Genomic DNA, 17,328 nt, shown 5'->3' with positions numbered 1-17,328 from the left:
CCTTGATTCTGCACTTGACGTTCTGAGGAGAACTGGTTTTCATTTACAAAGTGCTTTGCCAGGCTAGTCTCAGCGTTAACCTTGCTGACTGCCCCTTTCAATACCCCTCTGAGATAAAAGTAAGTTAGCTCTTCCATTTACTCTAATAGAGAGTTCGTCTCAGCAGGAAGGACACGGAATGAAAAACAGAGAGAATCCAATTGAGACCTTGCAGTTGGCCCAACTCAAGCCCCTTCTTAAGGTCTTGTCGTTCTTTTCTCCAGAGGAAGAAATACCAAGAGTGCCTCAGCACAGGACTTGCAGCTATTGGGCAGCTAGAGTAGAGCTATCATATGATTTATAGCACCGTATTTTGTAGAATGGATATTCATGCTATTCAAGGTCCCTTGAGAAGTTTTCTGGTTTTTTTTTTTTAATGAATTCTTTTAAAACAGCTAATAGGTCAAGAAAACTGGCCCTGCTTAGCTCCTAAGCCACCTCTAAGCATGTTTGTGAAAGGTGAGAGACAGGTGATTACCACATATTGAAATCAAATTTTGTATAGGAATGTGAGTGTAATCTCTCTCCAGTCCTAACTTTGAATATGTGCAAAGCAGTATCCAGGAAAGTTGGTATTCCTGACTACACATGAGCTATACCTGGAATGGGGGCAGGGATGCTTGCAAGAGGCTGAAATTCTGCCTTTATCTAGTTTTGGGAGCAGGCTGGTAGAATTTGAATTTTGCTATTCATGTGACCGCATTTTTATTCCCAGTGGAACTGGAGAGTCAGGTTACACTTCCACTTTGTGTAAAATCTGGTATCTTTTCTGTGATAGCTCAGGCTGAGCTCATAGTACCTGCCTCTATAAGGTCAGATATGATGATTTATTTTTCCCCTGTAAATCTTTCCCCGACTGCCTTCCAGTTTTTCTGAATATAATTGACATGTAACATTGTATGGGTTAAAGGTGTACAACATAATGCTCTGATATATGTATATATTGCAAAATGATCACCACAATAAGTTTAGTTAACATCCATCACCTCACATAGTTACAAATATTGTTGTCTTGTGATAAGAATTTTTAAGGTCTACTCTTCTAGCAACTTTCAAATATACAATATAGTATTGTTAACTATAGTCACCATGCTGTACATTTTATCCCCAGAACTTATTTTGTAATTGGAAGCTTGTAACTTTTGACCACCTCTCCCCCACCCCACCCCTCACCACGGCAACCACCAATCTGTTCTTTTTCTGTAAGTTTGGAGTTTTTAGACTCTACATATAAGTGAGATCATACAGTGTTTGTCTTTGACTTATTTTACTTAGCCTTCAAGATTCATCCATGTTTTCACAAATAGTAGAATTTCCTTTTTTTGTGGATGCATACTATTCCCTGCCTATATATAGCACATTTTCCTTATCTAGTCATCCATCAATGGATGCTTAGGTTTCTTCCATGTCTTGGCTATTGTAAATAATGCTGCAATAAACATGCGGTGCTGATATTTCTTCAAGATAGTGATTTCATTTCTTTTGGTTATATACCCAGAAATGGAATTGCTGGTACCTTCATGCTGTTTTCCATAGTGGCTGCACCAATTACATTGTTTTCAAGAGTGCTCAAGGGTTCCCTTCTTTCCACATCCTCACCAAAACTTGTTATCTCTTGTCTTTCTGATGATAACCATTGTACTATGTCTGAGGTGATTACTCATTGTGGTTTTGATTTATGTTTCCTAGATTAGTGAGGTTGAACATTTTATCATGTATCTGTTGGTCATATGTATGTCTTCTTTGGAGAAATGTCTATTTACATCATCTCCCATTTTTAATTGGGTTGTTATTATTTGCTATTGAGTTATGTGAGTTCCTTATATATTTTTGATATTAATCCATTATCCAGATATGTGCTTTGTAAACATATTCTCTCATTCGGTAGGTTGCCATTTCACTTTGTTGATCATTTCTTTTGCTGTTACTCTGTAAGCCTTTGGGTTTTGTTCTGTTTTTGGGTTTTTTCTTTTTTCCTAGTAAGCAATCAGGCAATCAGGCAATTGAGGTGAGTCACACAAGTTGTGTTTCTGTGTTGTGTTTATTTGAAATTTGATATTTTGTTCATTGTGGATTTTTTTAAATTAGTTTTTCCAGTTATAGTTGACATTCAATACTACTTTATATTAGCATTAGGTGTATAGCATAGTGGTTAGACATTTATATAATTTATTCAGTGATCCCCCTGATTAGTCTAGTACCCACCTGGTACTATACATAGTTGTTGCAACATTATTGACTATATTCTCTATGCTGTAGTTTTTCATCATGGGTTTTTGCATCTATTTTAGATTTTTAAAAAATATTGCATTATCTTATTATTTATCCTGATAGCTAAGTTTTTTGGGAATTCCTTCTCATAAATTTTGTGCCCTAGTGAAGTGCTTTATTCCCCTTGCCTTGCCCTGGAAACCAGAATGTGTGTATGTATATATGTATGTATGTATGTATGTATGTATGTATTTAAGATTTTATTGTGTAATTGGGGGAGGGAATAGCGTTGGGGAATCGAGAAAGGGGTACAGACAAGTTGCTGTCCTTTTTTTCTTCAGTCTAGTTGTGGAGGATGTTGCTTCACTGGCCCATGTTGGTATTGTGATCATTGCGCTCTTCCCGGCTGAGGCAGTTCTGTCGCCAGCCATTGGACGGCCACTCATGGCGGCTGTCGGCCACTCACTGTAGCTCACAGCAGCCCACTGCAGCCCCGCTGCAGCCTATATCGTCACCGGGTACTCATTGCAGCCCAGATCTAGGTCAAGCTCTTGTTGACCATCTTAGCTGTAGAGGGCGCAGCATCACTGGTCCATGTGGGATCCGAACTGGTGGCCCTGCTGCTCAGAACTTGTTTCCCCAAGCCAACTCTTAACCAACGAGCCACTCAGCTGGCCCCAGAATGTATTTATTAAAGCTCTATTTTCCCTTTAACAATTGTTTTCTTGGCTGGTACTATGAACTTAGAACTGCTATATAACAAGTCCATTTTGGGATAAGATCCAGATGGCAAAGTGTTGTGCTCCAAAATAGATTTTACTTTTGGAAATTTTTGGAAGCTATTTGAAACAGCCTGGCGAAGTAACATGAATGATAAAGCTTGATAACTTTGATAAAGGTAAAACATTGTAGAGATTACTTTTTCATGTGAGTTGCTCTGAGGATAATTCTAAAGATATAACTAAAAAAGGTTTTGAGCACAGGAATATCACTCAATAATAGATCATCTCTAAAGCTGGTACTCGGAGGATCCATTTGGGTGGTTAATGTAAGGTATGTTCATTCAAAAGGCCTCATTTTTTGTGCTATATATTTTTAATGAAGTAAATTTGAATTTGCATAATTTTCTGACTATATATATATATATATATATATATATATATATATATATATATCCCTTAAATAAATGAATCTGCTTACTGTGTTGACACTTAAACCAGAAGCATGTGTTTCTTAGAGAATAATGTTTGGCACATGGATTTTTCCATTTATTTTCCCTATTATTAAAAAAAAAAATCTACAAAGATTCTGTCTTAGATCATTGCACCATTGCCACATGCCTTCATGTTCTTGACATGTCTGTATTTACACACACCTATTGTTAATTTTCATGTTGTAACAACTTTTGACTTTGATTTTCAATGCAGTTGAGAGCTGCTGTGGCACCGCACACCTTCTTGGTTCTATTGGGGTCTACTGCAAACTGCAGTTGTTACCCAATCACAGCCATACATAATGGTACCAATCTGAAGTATGTTATCATTTCTCTTGGGAAAGTACCTCGGTGTGAGATTATTGGGTAAAATGGTAAGTGATTATTTATAAGAACTATTATACCTAAATGTCTTCCAAAATGTCTGTAACATTTTTTGTTGCTGCCAGAAATGCATGAAAATTCTAGTAGCTCTGGAGGCTTGCCAACAGTTTGCATTGCTGTTATTTGTTTCATTTTTGGTCCTTCTAGTAGGGGTGTAGGGTTATTTCATTGTGGTTTAAATTATTTCATTATCCACAGAGATAGGGATTTTTGTTATTCAAGAAAACTGACTAGTAGAGTTGAATAATGAACTAGGTGATGGTTTCAACAAGATTGTGAAACTTTCAACTAGGTGACACTTTTCAACATAATTATTGTAAGATTATCTAATACATTATACATAAATTAACAATATATTAGTTATTATCAGGAAAATATTAGTTTGCACATGGGTAGACATACTACTTAAGGAGATCAATGTTACTTTTCTTAATTTCTTTGAAGTCAGTTCTATAATTTACATTTTCCAAACATGATAGGTATTTACTTGGCTGTGTTGTTTTGTTTGTTTAAAAAATAATGTCAGACTAATAAAAATCTGGGTATTCATTATGAGTACTAATTTATATGCACTATTATGGACTGCAAATATTATTTTTGTGCCAGTGTACATAAAAAGTAGTTGTAGAATTAATTACTGACTATATTTCTTCTAGTAGACAAAATTATTCCTTTGTGATTTTAAGTGTACTTGCTTGAAGTATATACTGACTGCCTAGAAATTTTGGCTCTTCATATACTTCAAAACATTTTGAATAAATGGTAAGTGCTTTTGAAAATACTCTTCTGTGCATGTTCTGATGGTTTGGGACTGGTAATAAGTTATACGCCTGTGTCAAATGCAGGTCTGGTGTAGCATTATTATCAACTATTTTGATAAATGATGCAATTTACTGTACTCTCCTGATTTTTTTTTTTTTAAATAGCGTTACACTGCTGTGTAGAGTACTTGAGCTGTTTTCTTTTTCCTGATGGAGGAATTGACACTTTAAAGTAGAGTAGCTATACATAAGGTTGAAGAGGATTTGATACACAATTCTTTATATATTATTGATATATAATTTTTAATAATTCTGATTCCCTAATATTTTTTTGCCTCAATTATAGAGACAGATGAGGTGAATGCATTTCTTTGTTTGCTATGAATGTATTATCGGGATTTACCCATTTCATTCTGCTTATGTGGATTTTAGCCCCATCTACTCTAAGTAGATAATTTCAAAGAATTTCAACAAGAAAGTGGAATGATGACAATGTATCTGTTATTATCTACCTTATGAGACAGTTATGGTCTTCTATTAAAGTGCCACTCAAAGTATGGTTCTTGAATGGGTATTGGTCCACACACTTACTGGTCTACAATGAAATGTGTACAGAAATGGAGAGCGTGCATTTTGAAGCTTTTAAAGCAATTTGACATTGTCCTGACTTCCAAGCACAGCAATATAGAAATAATAGTCCATGATGGCTTGGGGGGGTGGGTGGAGTGGAGGTGGGGAAATCATATCCCTCATTGTAGATACTATGAAACGTGCTGATGGATAACATAGTAGCACTTCTCTATATTCTTGACTTTGAAATATAGCGTTTATTGAGTAATTGCCAATGTACCAGATATTAAGTATTTTACAGCTTATCTTATCTGCCCCCTCATCACATTCCTATAACATGCCCTTGTTAGATCCATTTTACAGATGAGAAAACCAAAGGTCACACAGCTAGAGATTACACATCAAGGTAACCATAGGAATACAGTAGCTGTAGGTAAACTGATAATTTTTTGACAGTAGTGCATGTTGATTTCAGTTCTTGCATATGCAACTTCAGGAGAGCAAGAGATGCATGTGTATTGTAGGACTTTTTTGAGGTACCGACTGCCTATGTGTTGTGGATGGATGAGTGGACAACCAACCCCGATAACTCTGGGAGTGAGACGAGTCTTTCCCTCCCCCAGAGAAAACACTTCAGATAGATGTGCTACCACAGGAGAACATAAATTTCAAGTGGTCAGAGAGACATGTCCTTGCTTGTCAGCCCGACTCTTTCTTGTCTCCCTTGGCTTTTGCATAGAGAATCTGATAATAATTGTGATTCTAAATTATTTGTCCTTTCCCATTTGTGTCTCTTCATCAGTTCTTTATGACGCAAGGGTGCTCAGTGGTGTTTGCAATGAATAAAAGTTAATAGAAAATAGCATAGTGAGGTGCTCACGATGAATGTAAGAGGGGGTGGGGACTTGAAAGATAAAATGTCCACAGATTAGGAGATGGCAGGGTAGCAAATGGGGCTCCCATTCCTTGGGGTGTGACCCACATGTCACCTGTATTCTCAGTATCCATTTGTACCCTTTTCCAAAATTAAAACCATTCTCAGCCCTTCTTCAAGTTCACCACAACAATCCATTTGCACCCAAGTATTCCTAAGTCAAGGATTCCCTAGTGGAGACACAGGGAGGGGTCCCCACTGTACAGTGTTGGTAGGTAGGTGTTTGAACAGTCCCTATAAAATCTGTAGCTTCTGTGACGTGTTTCTCTTCAGGTCCAGGGCACCATGCTCCTCCATTGCTCTGCTTCTTCCCACTGGTCTTCATCACCACCATCTTCCCTCTGTCCCTGTTGGTCCTTCCTCTTTGTAAGCAGGCATTTATCTTAAAACTTTCACACCCCTGAAGGACGTTATTCTTTAAATGTTGATTTTGTTTACATTCAGGAAATGAAAACATCCTCTAGTTAAGGCCCTCCTTAAAGGCTTGAGAACAGCAACCACAAGGATAACAGATTGTGGCACACTGCAGCATTGGTTCTCAAGTGGAAGGACTTGAACCTGATGTACTTACCCTTACAAGTTCTGGTCCTCCATTTTAAACACGGGTTCTTCTCACTGGGGGGAATGATAGCTAGTTTATGATGATTAGCTTTAGATTGAAGCAGACCAAAGTCTGAGTCTTGATTTCACTGTTTTCTTCCTTTGCCACCTTAAAAAACTTTCTTCACATTTCTCTCACTCAATTTATCAGTTAGAGTCCGTATTGCTGGTGTCTACTGTAAGCATTAAATGATTACCTGTGGCTAAACCACTTGATATGGTGTTTGGTATAGAGAAATTGTGCAGTAAATGGCTGTCTTTTTGGCTTTTTTCCTCTGTCTGTATAATTTTAGAATACATGCTCGGTGCAGGGAGAAAATGTCCCTGTGCAATTCTTTAGGCTGGTAAGATTCCACAACACTTAACTACATGGCAAAATGAATGTAATTTAGTAGACTTAAGGGAGCTCTTAGTGTCAGATTGCATTGGGTTCAAATCTTAGTCCTAATACTCTGTGGTTGTGTCATCTTGGGCAAATTCTTTAATCTATCAAATTTTCTAATTCCTCATCTGTAAAAGTGAAAATAATAATGACTTATTCACAAGGTAGGATAATAGATGAAAGACTATGGGACCAGTGTCTGGAATATAAGGAAGAACCCAGTAAATGTTGACTTTCTTTTTTTTTTTTTTAAAGATTTTATTGGGGAATTGGGGGGAGGGGAGCAGTGTTGGGGAATCGGAAAGGGGAACAGACAGGTAGACAAATTACTGTTTTTGTTCTTCAGTCTAGTTGTGGAGGACATCGCTTCACTGGCCTGTGTTGGTATGATCATTGTGCTCTTCCTGGGTGAGGCAATCGGTCGCTGGTCATTGGTCATTTCCTCACAGCGGCTCCTGGAAGCTCACACCGGCTGCCGGCCGCTCACGCTGGCTGCCAGCCACTCATGTAGCTCACAGCAGCCCACTGCAGCTCTGCTGCAGCCTATGCCGTCGCCGGCAACTCATGGCAGCCCAGCTCCAGGTTGAGCTGTTGTTCAGCATCTTAGCTGTAGAGGGCAGTGTCACTGGCCCTCATATGTAGGATCCGAACCGGGGCCCTCTGGAGTCCCAAGCCAGGTCTTAACCAACGCACCACTCGGCCGGCCCAATGTTGACTTTATTTCTTCTCTAGGTCTTGATTTTTCCTCAGTAGATAAACTGGAGGTGGGGAGGGCTGCAGGGCAGCATCAGGGTGAGGTTGTGGGTGGTTTCCTCATCTCTGTGAAATTCAATGGTTTTAAAAATTACTCTATAATTTTGACAATGATGAAGTTGGTGTCAATTAGCACATGATAGTTCACTACACCTAGTGATTTGTTTTTAGGTTCTAGCTACCTGAACATGAACTAGTTTGATGACTTCTACTTCTGCAAGTTCAGATGCAGAAAGAGCCAAAACTATTTTCTTCACTAAAGACCTAGCACTTTTGGGTGACAAGTGTTGGTAAAACTTAATTCTTGCTGAAGTACTGAGTTCAGCATAAATACAGAGGGTGTCAAAAAGTGTATACACATTTTAAGAAAGAAAAACTGTATTAAAATTGTAATACTCAATATATATTGATAAAAAAGATGAATACAAGTCACATTTGACTTCTGTAATTACAAGAGATGCTTACAGTGGTTACCATCAGCATCCAGACACTTCTGATTATGGTGAACTACTGCTTGAGCAACGTTGACCAAAGTGTTCTTTTGTATACATTTTTTTGGCACCCTGGTATTTCCATATATGAAAACATCAAGAATAAGCAATGATATATGTACAATTTTATTTCAAACAAGTGCATTTCTGCCTCATTAATAATGAAAAACAGAAGTGTTATATGTGGAATTCTTAATTTGGAATTAATAAATCTGTGTACAATCTGCAAACTTAAGAATTTTTATCCTTTTATAAGAAAATAATTGTGACTTCCCTTGTCTTATTTAAAGCTATGGTGGCTTTTCTGCGATCTGTCCCCCAGATGTGAAAAATTTATCTTCTGGAAGAAATTTTCTCCATCCTTTCCTCGTTAGTTCCTCCCTTCTTCTCTCCCTTTTCCTCTTTTTTTTCTCTTCCCTCTTCTCCCTGCCCCCTTCCTCCTCCAATGTTTATTAGTTATCTACCTGTCCTCTTCACAATCATCAACCTTTGTCTCCTCCTCACTCCTTCTCCCCTTTCACATTCTCTCTCTCTCTCTCTCTCTCTCTCTCTCTCTCTCTCTCTCTCTCTCATGCTCTCTTAGAAATGTTAATATGCACATGTTCTATGAAAAAAAGTAGTTTAGTGACTAGATATGGTTGAAACTTTCCAGTCTCTTTCTCTGGTTCCCACTGAACACATGAATCTGTACCTTGTATCTTCAATGACCTAAAGAGCACCTTTACAACTTGATTTATTGTCTACGTGGCCTAGTTTAAGATCTTAAAGCTAAAAGCTTGTAACACTTGGACATTCTTTATATATTTTGAAAAAAACATAAAATAAGTACAAGGAAGTCCAGTCAAATTTTTGAATTATTGGGTTGTCGGAAAAGTCATGACGTTTTTTTTTCTGTTTTCATTGCAAAAATGCATCAGGACTTTTCCGACAACCCAATATTTCTAGTATGATTATGACAATGATTTCTTTAAAAAAATTATTAGATAATACATAATTTTACTATATGCATAAATGTAATATCATGCATAAATGTAATATCATAACACCTTTTTGGGGTATTAGAAAAACTTTTTGCTCCCATCCCTTCAAAATTCCACTATCCTGTCCCCCACATACACACCATGTCCTCCAATCCCTCCTCTTACCCAACTTGGTAACCCATGTAAACAGCTTTGTATCACTACACTTTTTCTTCATATGCATATAATCACAAGCATATCCTCAGAAAATTGTCTCTATTTTACAAAAGCAAGTGTATATTATCACACATTTTTATATTTTTTCTCGTAAAATGATGCATGGGAAATCTCTCCAAAGTCAATTGCTAGACATCTAGTTCATTTTTTTTAATGGTTACATAATGTTTCATGATTTAGACATAAAATAACTGAATGCTTTCTGTATTGTAGTCCTTTTTTCCTCTACTTTGCACAGTGTTATAATAAACATCATTTCACATTTCTCTTTATGTACTTATGCCTCTATTTCTACAAGATAGATTTCAGAGGAGGGATCTCTGGGCAAAAAAAAGGAATATGCATTCTTAGTCTTAATTGATGTTATCAAAAAGCTTTACAAAAGACTGTGATAATGTGTAATATTTCCTCTGGCAATGTATAAAAGCATACCCATTCTACCCCCTCTCTGCCAGGAGTGGTGGTTATGGATAGCTAGAAGAAAACACATTTGGTACCCTATCTCAAATATTCCAGGCTTTGTCTTGGATTTTTATATGTACCTGGAATGGATATTACTTGTGGGTTTCACTTAACTTCCAGTTGATATCTTCAAACTACAAGTGTTGTGTGCCTTCGCTTTCTGCCCTGGACTGTTCAACGTCTTGGATGATGGTGAGAGTTCTCTGGATTTATACTTGTGTGTATGAGCAACTCAGAAGTGATGGGGCACCCTCCATTGATTAATGCCCCTGCCTCCTCCTTTCTTTGGAGAGGACAATTCTGGAAGACACTCTCTATGCTTTAAGGGAGGTTCTTTTGGAATTGAGCCTCCACTGCCTGCAGGGGGTAATCTTTATAACAAAAGCAACTATTCTCCTCAGCTTCCCCTCCTTTGTCTCATTTTCCCCACTTCCTCAACTCCTGCTCTTTTGGGATTACCTCCCAAATAAACCACCTGCAAACAGATCCATCTCTAGAGTCTTCTTTAGATGAAACTCAAGAAAACACAGGTCCTTTTAGTATTTCTCAGTCCGATGGCTGTAAAGTGATATTTTGTTGCTTTATTTTTCATTTTCCCAATTAGTATGAGGCTGATCATCGTTTCCTATGTTCACTGCCCATGCTGATTTCCACTGTTGGGGATTTTCTGTTTAACACTTAGCCCATTTGTTTATTGGGTTTTTGTGTGATTTTTATAATTTTAAGATCTCTTCAGAGTGTTCTCTTAATATTTCTAATATTAACATATCTATTTTTCTTTTGACTTTGCCTTGGTATCTTTTACATTACAAAAATTTAAAAATTATGTCGTCAAATATATCTATCTTTTCTTTTATGGAATCTGCTTTTCTAGTTTGGTTTAAGAGGTCTTCCTGCTCTCCTCTCATAATTTATACAAATCTTAATGCTAGATTTTCTTGTATAATTTTGTTTTTATTTTTAATATTTTAAGTCTTTAATCCACCTCGAAATTATTTTTGTTTCATATAAAATAGGTAGCTAGTTTTATTTTCTTCCAGATAGTTGGTCTGTTGTACCAGCACCATTTATTAAATAATCCATCATTTTCCCCGCTAAGCTGAACTATTATCTTTGACATGAATTAATTTTTTATTGTGATTTTTTTTTCTCCTGGATTCTTTATTTTGTTCCTCTGAATTATTTGTCTTTTTCTATGTTAATATCATCTTGATTTGATTACAATGGCTTTATGTAGTGTTTTATTTTTTATCACCTATTCTTCACTATTTATAAATTTAAGATAACTTAATCCAATTTATAAAAAGAATTGTATCAGAATTCTAAGTGGAAATGCATTAAATTTATGTTAATTTGCATAAAATTGACTTTTTGTGCTATGAACACTTTCCATACTACAAAGTGGCATGCCTTTCTATTTATTTTTTATACCCTTTGATAAGGTTTTATAATTTCCTTCATTTAGGTCCTTTCTTGTTAAATATACTCTCAATTACTTACTGTTCAGTCCTTACTAAAAAATTTGTTGTTGCCCTTCATTTGCTAGAGCTTTAAGCATATGCTTAGCTTGTCTTTTAGGTAACACAAAATAGTCTCTTTTTTGCATTAGAACTTCTGCAAAACAAACTCCTGCTCTGCAGTTCCCATGCACACCCTATCTTCCTCCTGAGGCTTATCACAAATGTGTATCCTTACTGCACAAAGTAATGACAATGCTTAAAATAGTGCAGAGGGCAAAAAGCTTCCAGAGATCATCAAGCCACAGGTCTACACTATTTCACTGTCAGCTAACCTGGGACGTGCTCACTTGCCTTGTTTTGGCTTTGTGGATGCTGACCTGTCCTTACACTTGGTCCCCAGTGCTGCTGTACTTTATTGGCTAGACTTCTGTTTGAACATTGGTGAATGCCTGATTCCTTGATGACTACACCTTATTTTCTGACTTTGTCTACTTGGACCTCACTTCTTCCCATTTACTTATGGTTTTGTCTTCATTCTTAAATTCATGTATCTGAAGGATTATAAGAATAATTGATTTTGTGCAAAGCTGATTGCCTCCATTCCTCCCATCCCCATTCATATATGCTGTATTTCCCGTCAGGAGGTGGAATCTTTTCCCCTCTCTCGGGACCTGTGCTGGACTTAGGACCAGCTTTGACCAATAGAACATGGAAGAAATGCCTTTGTGTGACTTCTGGGTGGGCCTGGCCTTAAGAAGCCTTATAGTTTGTATTTTTACCTTCTTGAAATCCAGCCACTGCATGATGAAACTCAATCTAAACTAACAAATGCTATGCAATTACCTGCAGAAAGAGAGGCCCAACCAGCCCCCAGCCCGTCCACCCGTCCTGGCATGCCATGTAGGCATGTTGCAATCCTGAGTGACCTCAGTTGACCACACATAACATAAGAACTTTCCAGCTGAGCCTTACTAGCCCTAGAATTGGGAAATATAACAAAATGTTTTTAAGCCACTTCATTTTGAGTTGGTTTGTTATCTAGCATTTGGTAATTGAGCTAGTGAGCATCAAAAGGAAGTATGTAAAAAATAATAAAATAAAAACAGGTAAATCCATGATCAGGTAATTGCAATAAAAACTTCTTACTAAGTGAGGGATTATCTTTGTGGTACAGGAACAGATAATCAGACAGTGGTGTATAAATAAATGATATTCAGGCTGTAAATATTGGGTTGTCAGAAATGTCATGACGCATTTTTGCAACGAAAAACATAGAAAAAATGTCATGACTTTTCTGACCCAAGAGAAGATGTCTTTTTAAATCTCTGCATTTTTCTCAATATTTTTTTTATATCCAACATGTATATATTTCAGAATAGAATGGTAATAATTTTAGAGCTTCTTATATAATAAAAATATCACTGAGGGGCTGTTTAATATAGTTATTACACAATTTCTCAGTGCTTTCATATTTCTGCATATAGCAGCCCCTTTCTTTATTGATTCTCATTTACTCTGAGTTTGAAAATCTAATGACTAAATATTTTAGGTATTAAATGAAATTCTAAGTGTATCAAATAGTCACACAGAAGGTGTGACATCAGTATTATTTCTCACCTTCTGTATTTGTTTAATTCCTGAATCTTGGTGGATTCTGGATAGGTAATGTTGCCAGATGAATATTCCCACAGCTGAGCTATTACTGTCCTTAGCAAACTCATTAGGAAATACAGTAATATTATCATGTGTCTGTAAATTCAGACTCCATCACATTCAGATTCAATATGGACGGCAGTGTTGTCAATATTATTATTCAAATAAGAGGAAATGCCAAACACGCTATGCACATATCTTTTCAGTAAACAGTCCACAGCAAGATGTTTGTTTCAAGGTGAAAGATAATATTACCAAGCTCTGCTGTCTAGGTTGGCTTCTCCTTGCTACCCAAAACTGCATCGCTAACACAGAGCTGAACAGGTGCAGCTGTTGCTTCCCACGTTATAATGATACTATTAATTCCTCCTGGCAGATCCAGCCCTTAGGTGTCAGTGGGTTAGGAAAGGAAGACCTGATCTGAAATACTAGAGGTGGTGAAGGGACTACGTCCCAGGAAAAAAAACAAAAAAAAAGATTGTTTTTCTGGTATTTCATAATAGGTTTAAAACTGGACCTTGTGATCTGTCAATGATCTTGAGATTACAGATGCTTTGAGACTATAGCTGCTTGGAAGGGGTGGGCAGAAAAAGATTTCATTTTGTATTTAATTGCAGTGGGTGTCTTTTACCATCCTGGGAAGCATCAATTGGCAAAGGTGATTATGTAATCAATAGGGCAGAAGAGGAGCTCAAGGTTGAAATTAACATGTTATTGTACAATCAAAGGAACAGTAAAAAGCAATTTGTTCAGCTTGTCACCGTGCCTGGGCAATCAGTGGGCAGACAATGAGGGAGATGGCAAATTGGAGTGGAGAAGTGAGTGAATCAAAACACTCAGCCTTTTGTTTTCTTTCTTTCCAATTCAGTACTAGTCAATGTACCCATCTGACAGCTTTGAAGTGGGTGACAGGAATCAATAATGCATCATTTTTTGTTTTTGCGAGTGACTTTTCAGAGAAAATTAAACCTCCTCAATTGTTTGTATGTTAGTTTCATAGTGTTTGATACCTCATATTACATCTTTAGTATACTAGTATTTAAGACAATTAATAAAATAGCTCTGTCTGGATAAAACTTTTTCTTCCTTCTAACAAATCTCCGGGCACCAAGTAAAGATTCATCTGTTGGCCTTTATAACACTCACAGCAGGTTCAAAAAGTGCATAAAGACAAAGTTGTAGAATATTCCAGAATGAAATAAATAGTGACCATACTTTAAATATTGGTAAAATTTAGTTGTGCTTGACTTAAAAAAATACCAAAACTAAAACTTAGTCTTTTTTTTTTTAAAGATTTTTATTGGGGAATTGGGGGGATGGGAACAGTGCTGGGGAATTGGGGGAAGGGGAACAGACAAGTTGCTGTCGTTTTGTTCTTCAGTCTAGTTGTGGAGGATGTTGCTTCACTGGCCCAAGTTGGCACCATCATTGCGCTCTTCTCTGGCGCGGCAGATCAGTCGCCGGCTTCTGGACGGCCGCTCACTGCGGCTGCTGGCCGCTCACGCTGGCTGCTGGCCACACACGGTAGCCCATGGCAATCCACTGCCACAGGGACTGCAGCCCACGCCGTCGCCGGCGACTCATAGGCAGCCCAGCTCAAGGTTGAGCTGTTGTTCAGCATCTTAGCTGTGGAGGGCAGTGTTACTGGCCCTCATATGTGGGATCCGAACCGGGGCCCTCTGGCATCCCAAGCGAGTTCTTAACCATCGCGCCACTCGGCCGGCCCTAAAACTTAGTCTTTAATAAAGTCCTTATTTACCTAATTGGCTAGGTGTATAGGAAATAATTTGATGGGATCTCATTCTGTTCTTAAAGAAACTACTTAAGGGTATATTGCCATTTGATACTTATGTCTTATAAAGTACTTTACATGCTTATTATCCTTTATCACCATATAATATTGATCATGTGAATAAACAATACTGTGAATCCCATACCTTGGTCCTTAAGACAGAAGCCACACTTCCCAAATGATTTAATCTCCAACTACAAGTGAATATTTACATATTTATAATATGTACATGTTTTATAATATGTACATATTATATATGTAATATAAAATATAAGCTGATATTATAATATTTGTTAATATTATTCATTCATTTATTCAATAAACATTTATTAAATATCTACATTGAGCCAGGCATTGGATTACATACCATATTTCTTTTAAACAACATAAAAATATTTTCATAATGTTTTATAGTCTAGCATGATGGTAAGAAGGTCTCAAACCAAAATGCCTGGTTTCAAAGTCGGCTCCTATCATTTATTAGCTGAATAAATTTGGGTGGGTTACTTAACTTCATTAGTAAAATAGAGATAGTATTTTTCTCATGAAATTTGTAAAGATTAAATGCATTAGTGTATATAAAGAAATTAGAATAGTGCCTGAGACAAAGGTCACACACATGTAATCATATTATCTTATTTCATCAGACGTGGTTCTGACTTTAAGAGTTTGGCATTGAGTGGATGAGACAGTTACCATCTTTATTAGTCAGGGCTCCCCAGAAAAAAAGAACCAGTAAGATCTGTGTGTGTGTATGTAAGTATATGTGTATATAAACACACACACACACACACACACACACACACACACACATATATATATATATATATACACACATATATACACACCCCATATATATATATACATATACTAATATGTATATACATATACAGGGGTGTATATATACATATGTTAGGATGTAGATATGCTTGTATGATGTGTAGGTATACACACAATACATATGGGATATGTGTATATATCTCTATGTGTATGTGTAGATACACAGATAGAGAAATTTATTTTAAGGAATTGGCTCACCAATTTGTGAGTGCTGGCAAGTCCAAGGTCTGCAGAGTAGACGGTCAGGCTGGAGACCCAGGGAAGAGATGACGTTACAGTTCATTTCAGAAGGCAGCCTGGAAGCAGAGCTCTCTCTGAACCCATATTCCCCCCCTTCTTATAAGGACATTGGTTATTTGGATTAGGGCCCATCGTAATTATCTCATTTTAATCACCTCTTGAAAGACCCTATGTCCAAATATGGCCACACTCTAAGGGACCAGGGGTTACATGTGAATTTCTGGGGGAACACAATTCAGCCCATCACAACATCCTAACTCTGTCAAATGACAGATGGGGCGCCAGTGGTCTGTACAGCATTCTGTGGAAACAGGTGAGAGCAGTGTTTTCTGGGCAGTAGTGGTGGTGATACAGGGGGCAGTTAGAAGCTTAGGGGTTTCAGCAAAGATGGCACTTAAAACAGAATTTAAGGAAAAGTATTCACCTGGAATACAAAGAAAGAAAGCCTTGAAGTGGAGGATACAACATGAGCACAATCACTGACGTGCAAAAGTGCCTGGTGCCTTTTTGTTAAGAAGAGTTTGTGAGGAAAGGTGGGCGTAAGCAAGCCTCAAGCCTGGGCCAGACTGTAAAGATTCTTTAAAGCTACACCTAGAGTTTACAGTTTGTCTTGGGAGCAATCGGGAGTTATTGGATATTATTAAACCAGAATCACAATCTACTTTTACTTAGCATAGAAAAATTACCCTGGTTGTGCAGGGGTTAGATTTGGCTGGGGAGAGACATGAGGCTGATGTGGTTCTGAGGAAATAGGTTGGTGAGAACTTGAAATAATAATTTAGTAACAGGGGGGATAAGAGAAGGAAATGGATTTTGCAGACAGGTAGAATTGGCAGGTTTTGATTGAGGGAGCTGAGAGAGATCGAGAAATAAAAGAACATTCTGAATTTTCTGCCTTGGTTGGCTGGGTAGATGACATAAAATTGATATTTGTGTTTGTGAGGCTGTTGTGCATGGAATTGTAGAAGGCTGTGGATGTACGTTTTGGAGTTGATTTGAATTACTATAACACCAACAGTTTTCTCACAAGTATGCACAAATTCAAGGAGACATGAAGAAAAGCCCTGGAATAATGTTACTTTAGGAAAGGAGGGTTTAAACAAGAAAAAGTGGTAAAAGGAAGCATGTAAATAAGTAAAACAAGAGGAACCTTTCCTGGACCAATAAGGATGGCATGGATGAGCTAATTTGTATAATTACTCAACCCTTGACACCTGTGTTATGAACTAATTAGCATGATTACTCAACCCTCGCCACTTGAGGTCCATACAAGAGCATAATAAAATACATTCAGCATATTTAGTTTTGTACCAGATGAACGCCACTGCCTGAGGCCAGGTGGTGGGT

This window comes from Hipposideros armiger, unplaced genomic scaffold (genome assembly GCF_001890085.2).
Source record: "Hipposideros armiger isolate ML-2016 unplaced genomic scaffold, ASM189008v1 scaffold_403, whole genome shotgun sequence".
NCBI lineage: Eukaryota > Metazoa > Chordata > Mammalia > Chiroptera > Hipposideridae > Hipposideros > Hipposideros armiger.
Note: the sequence above shows the minus strand (reverse complement) of the source record.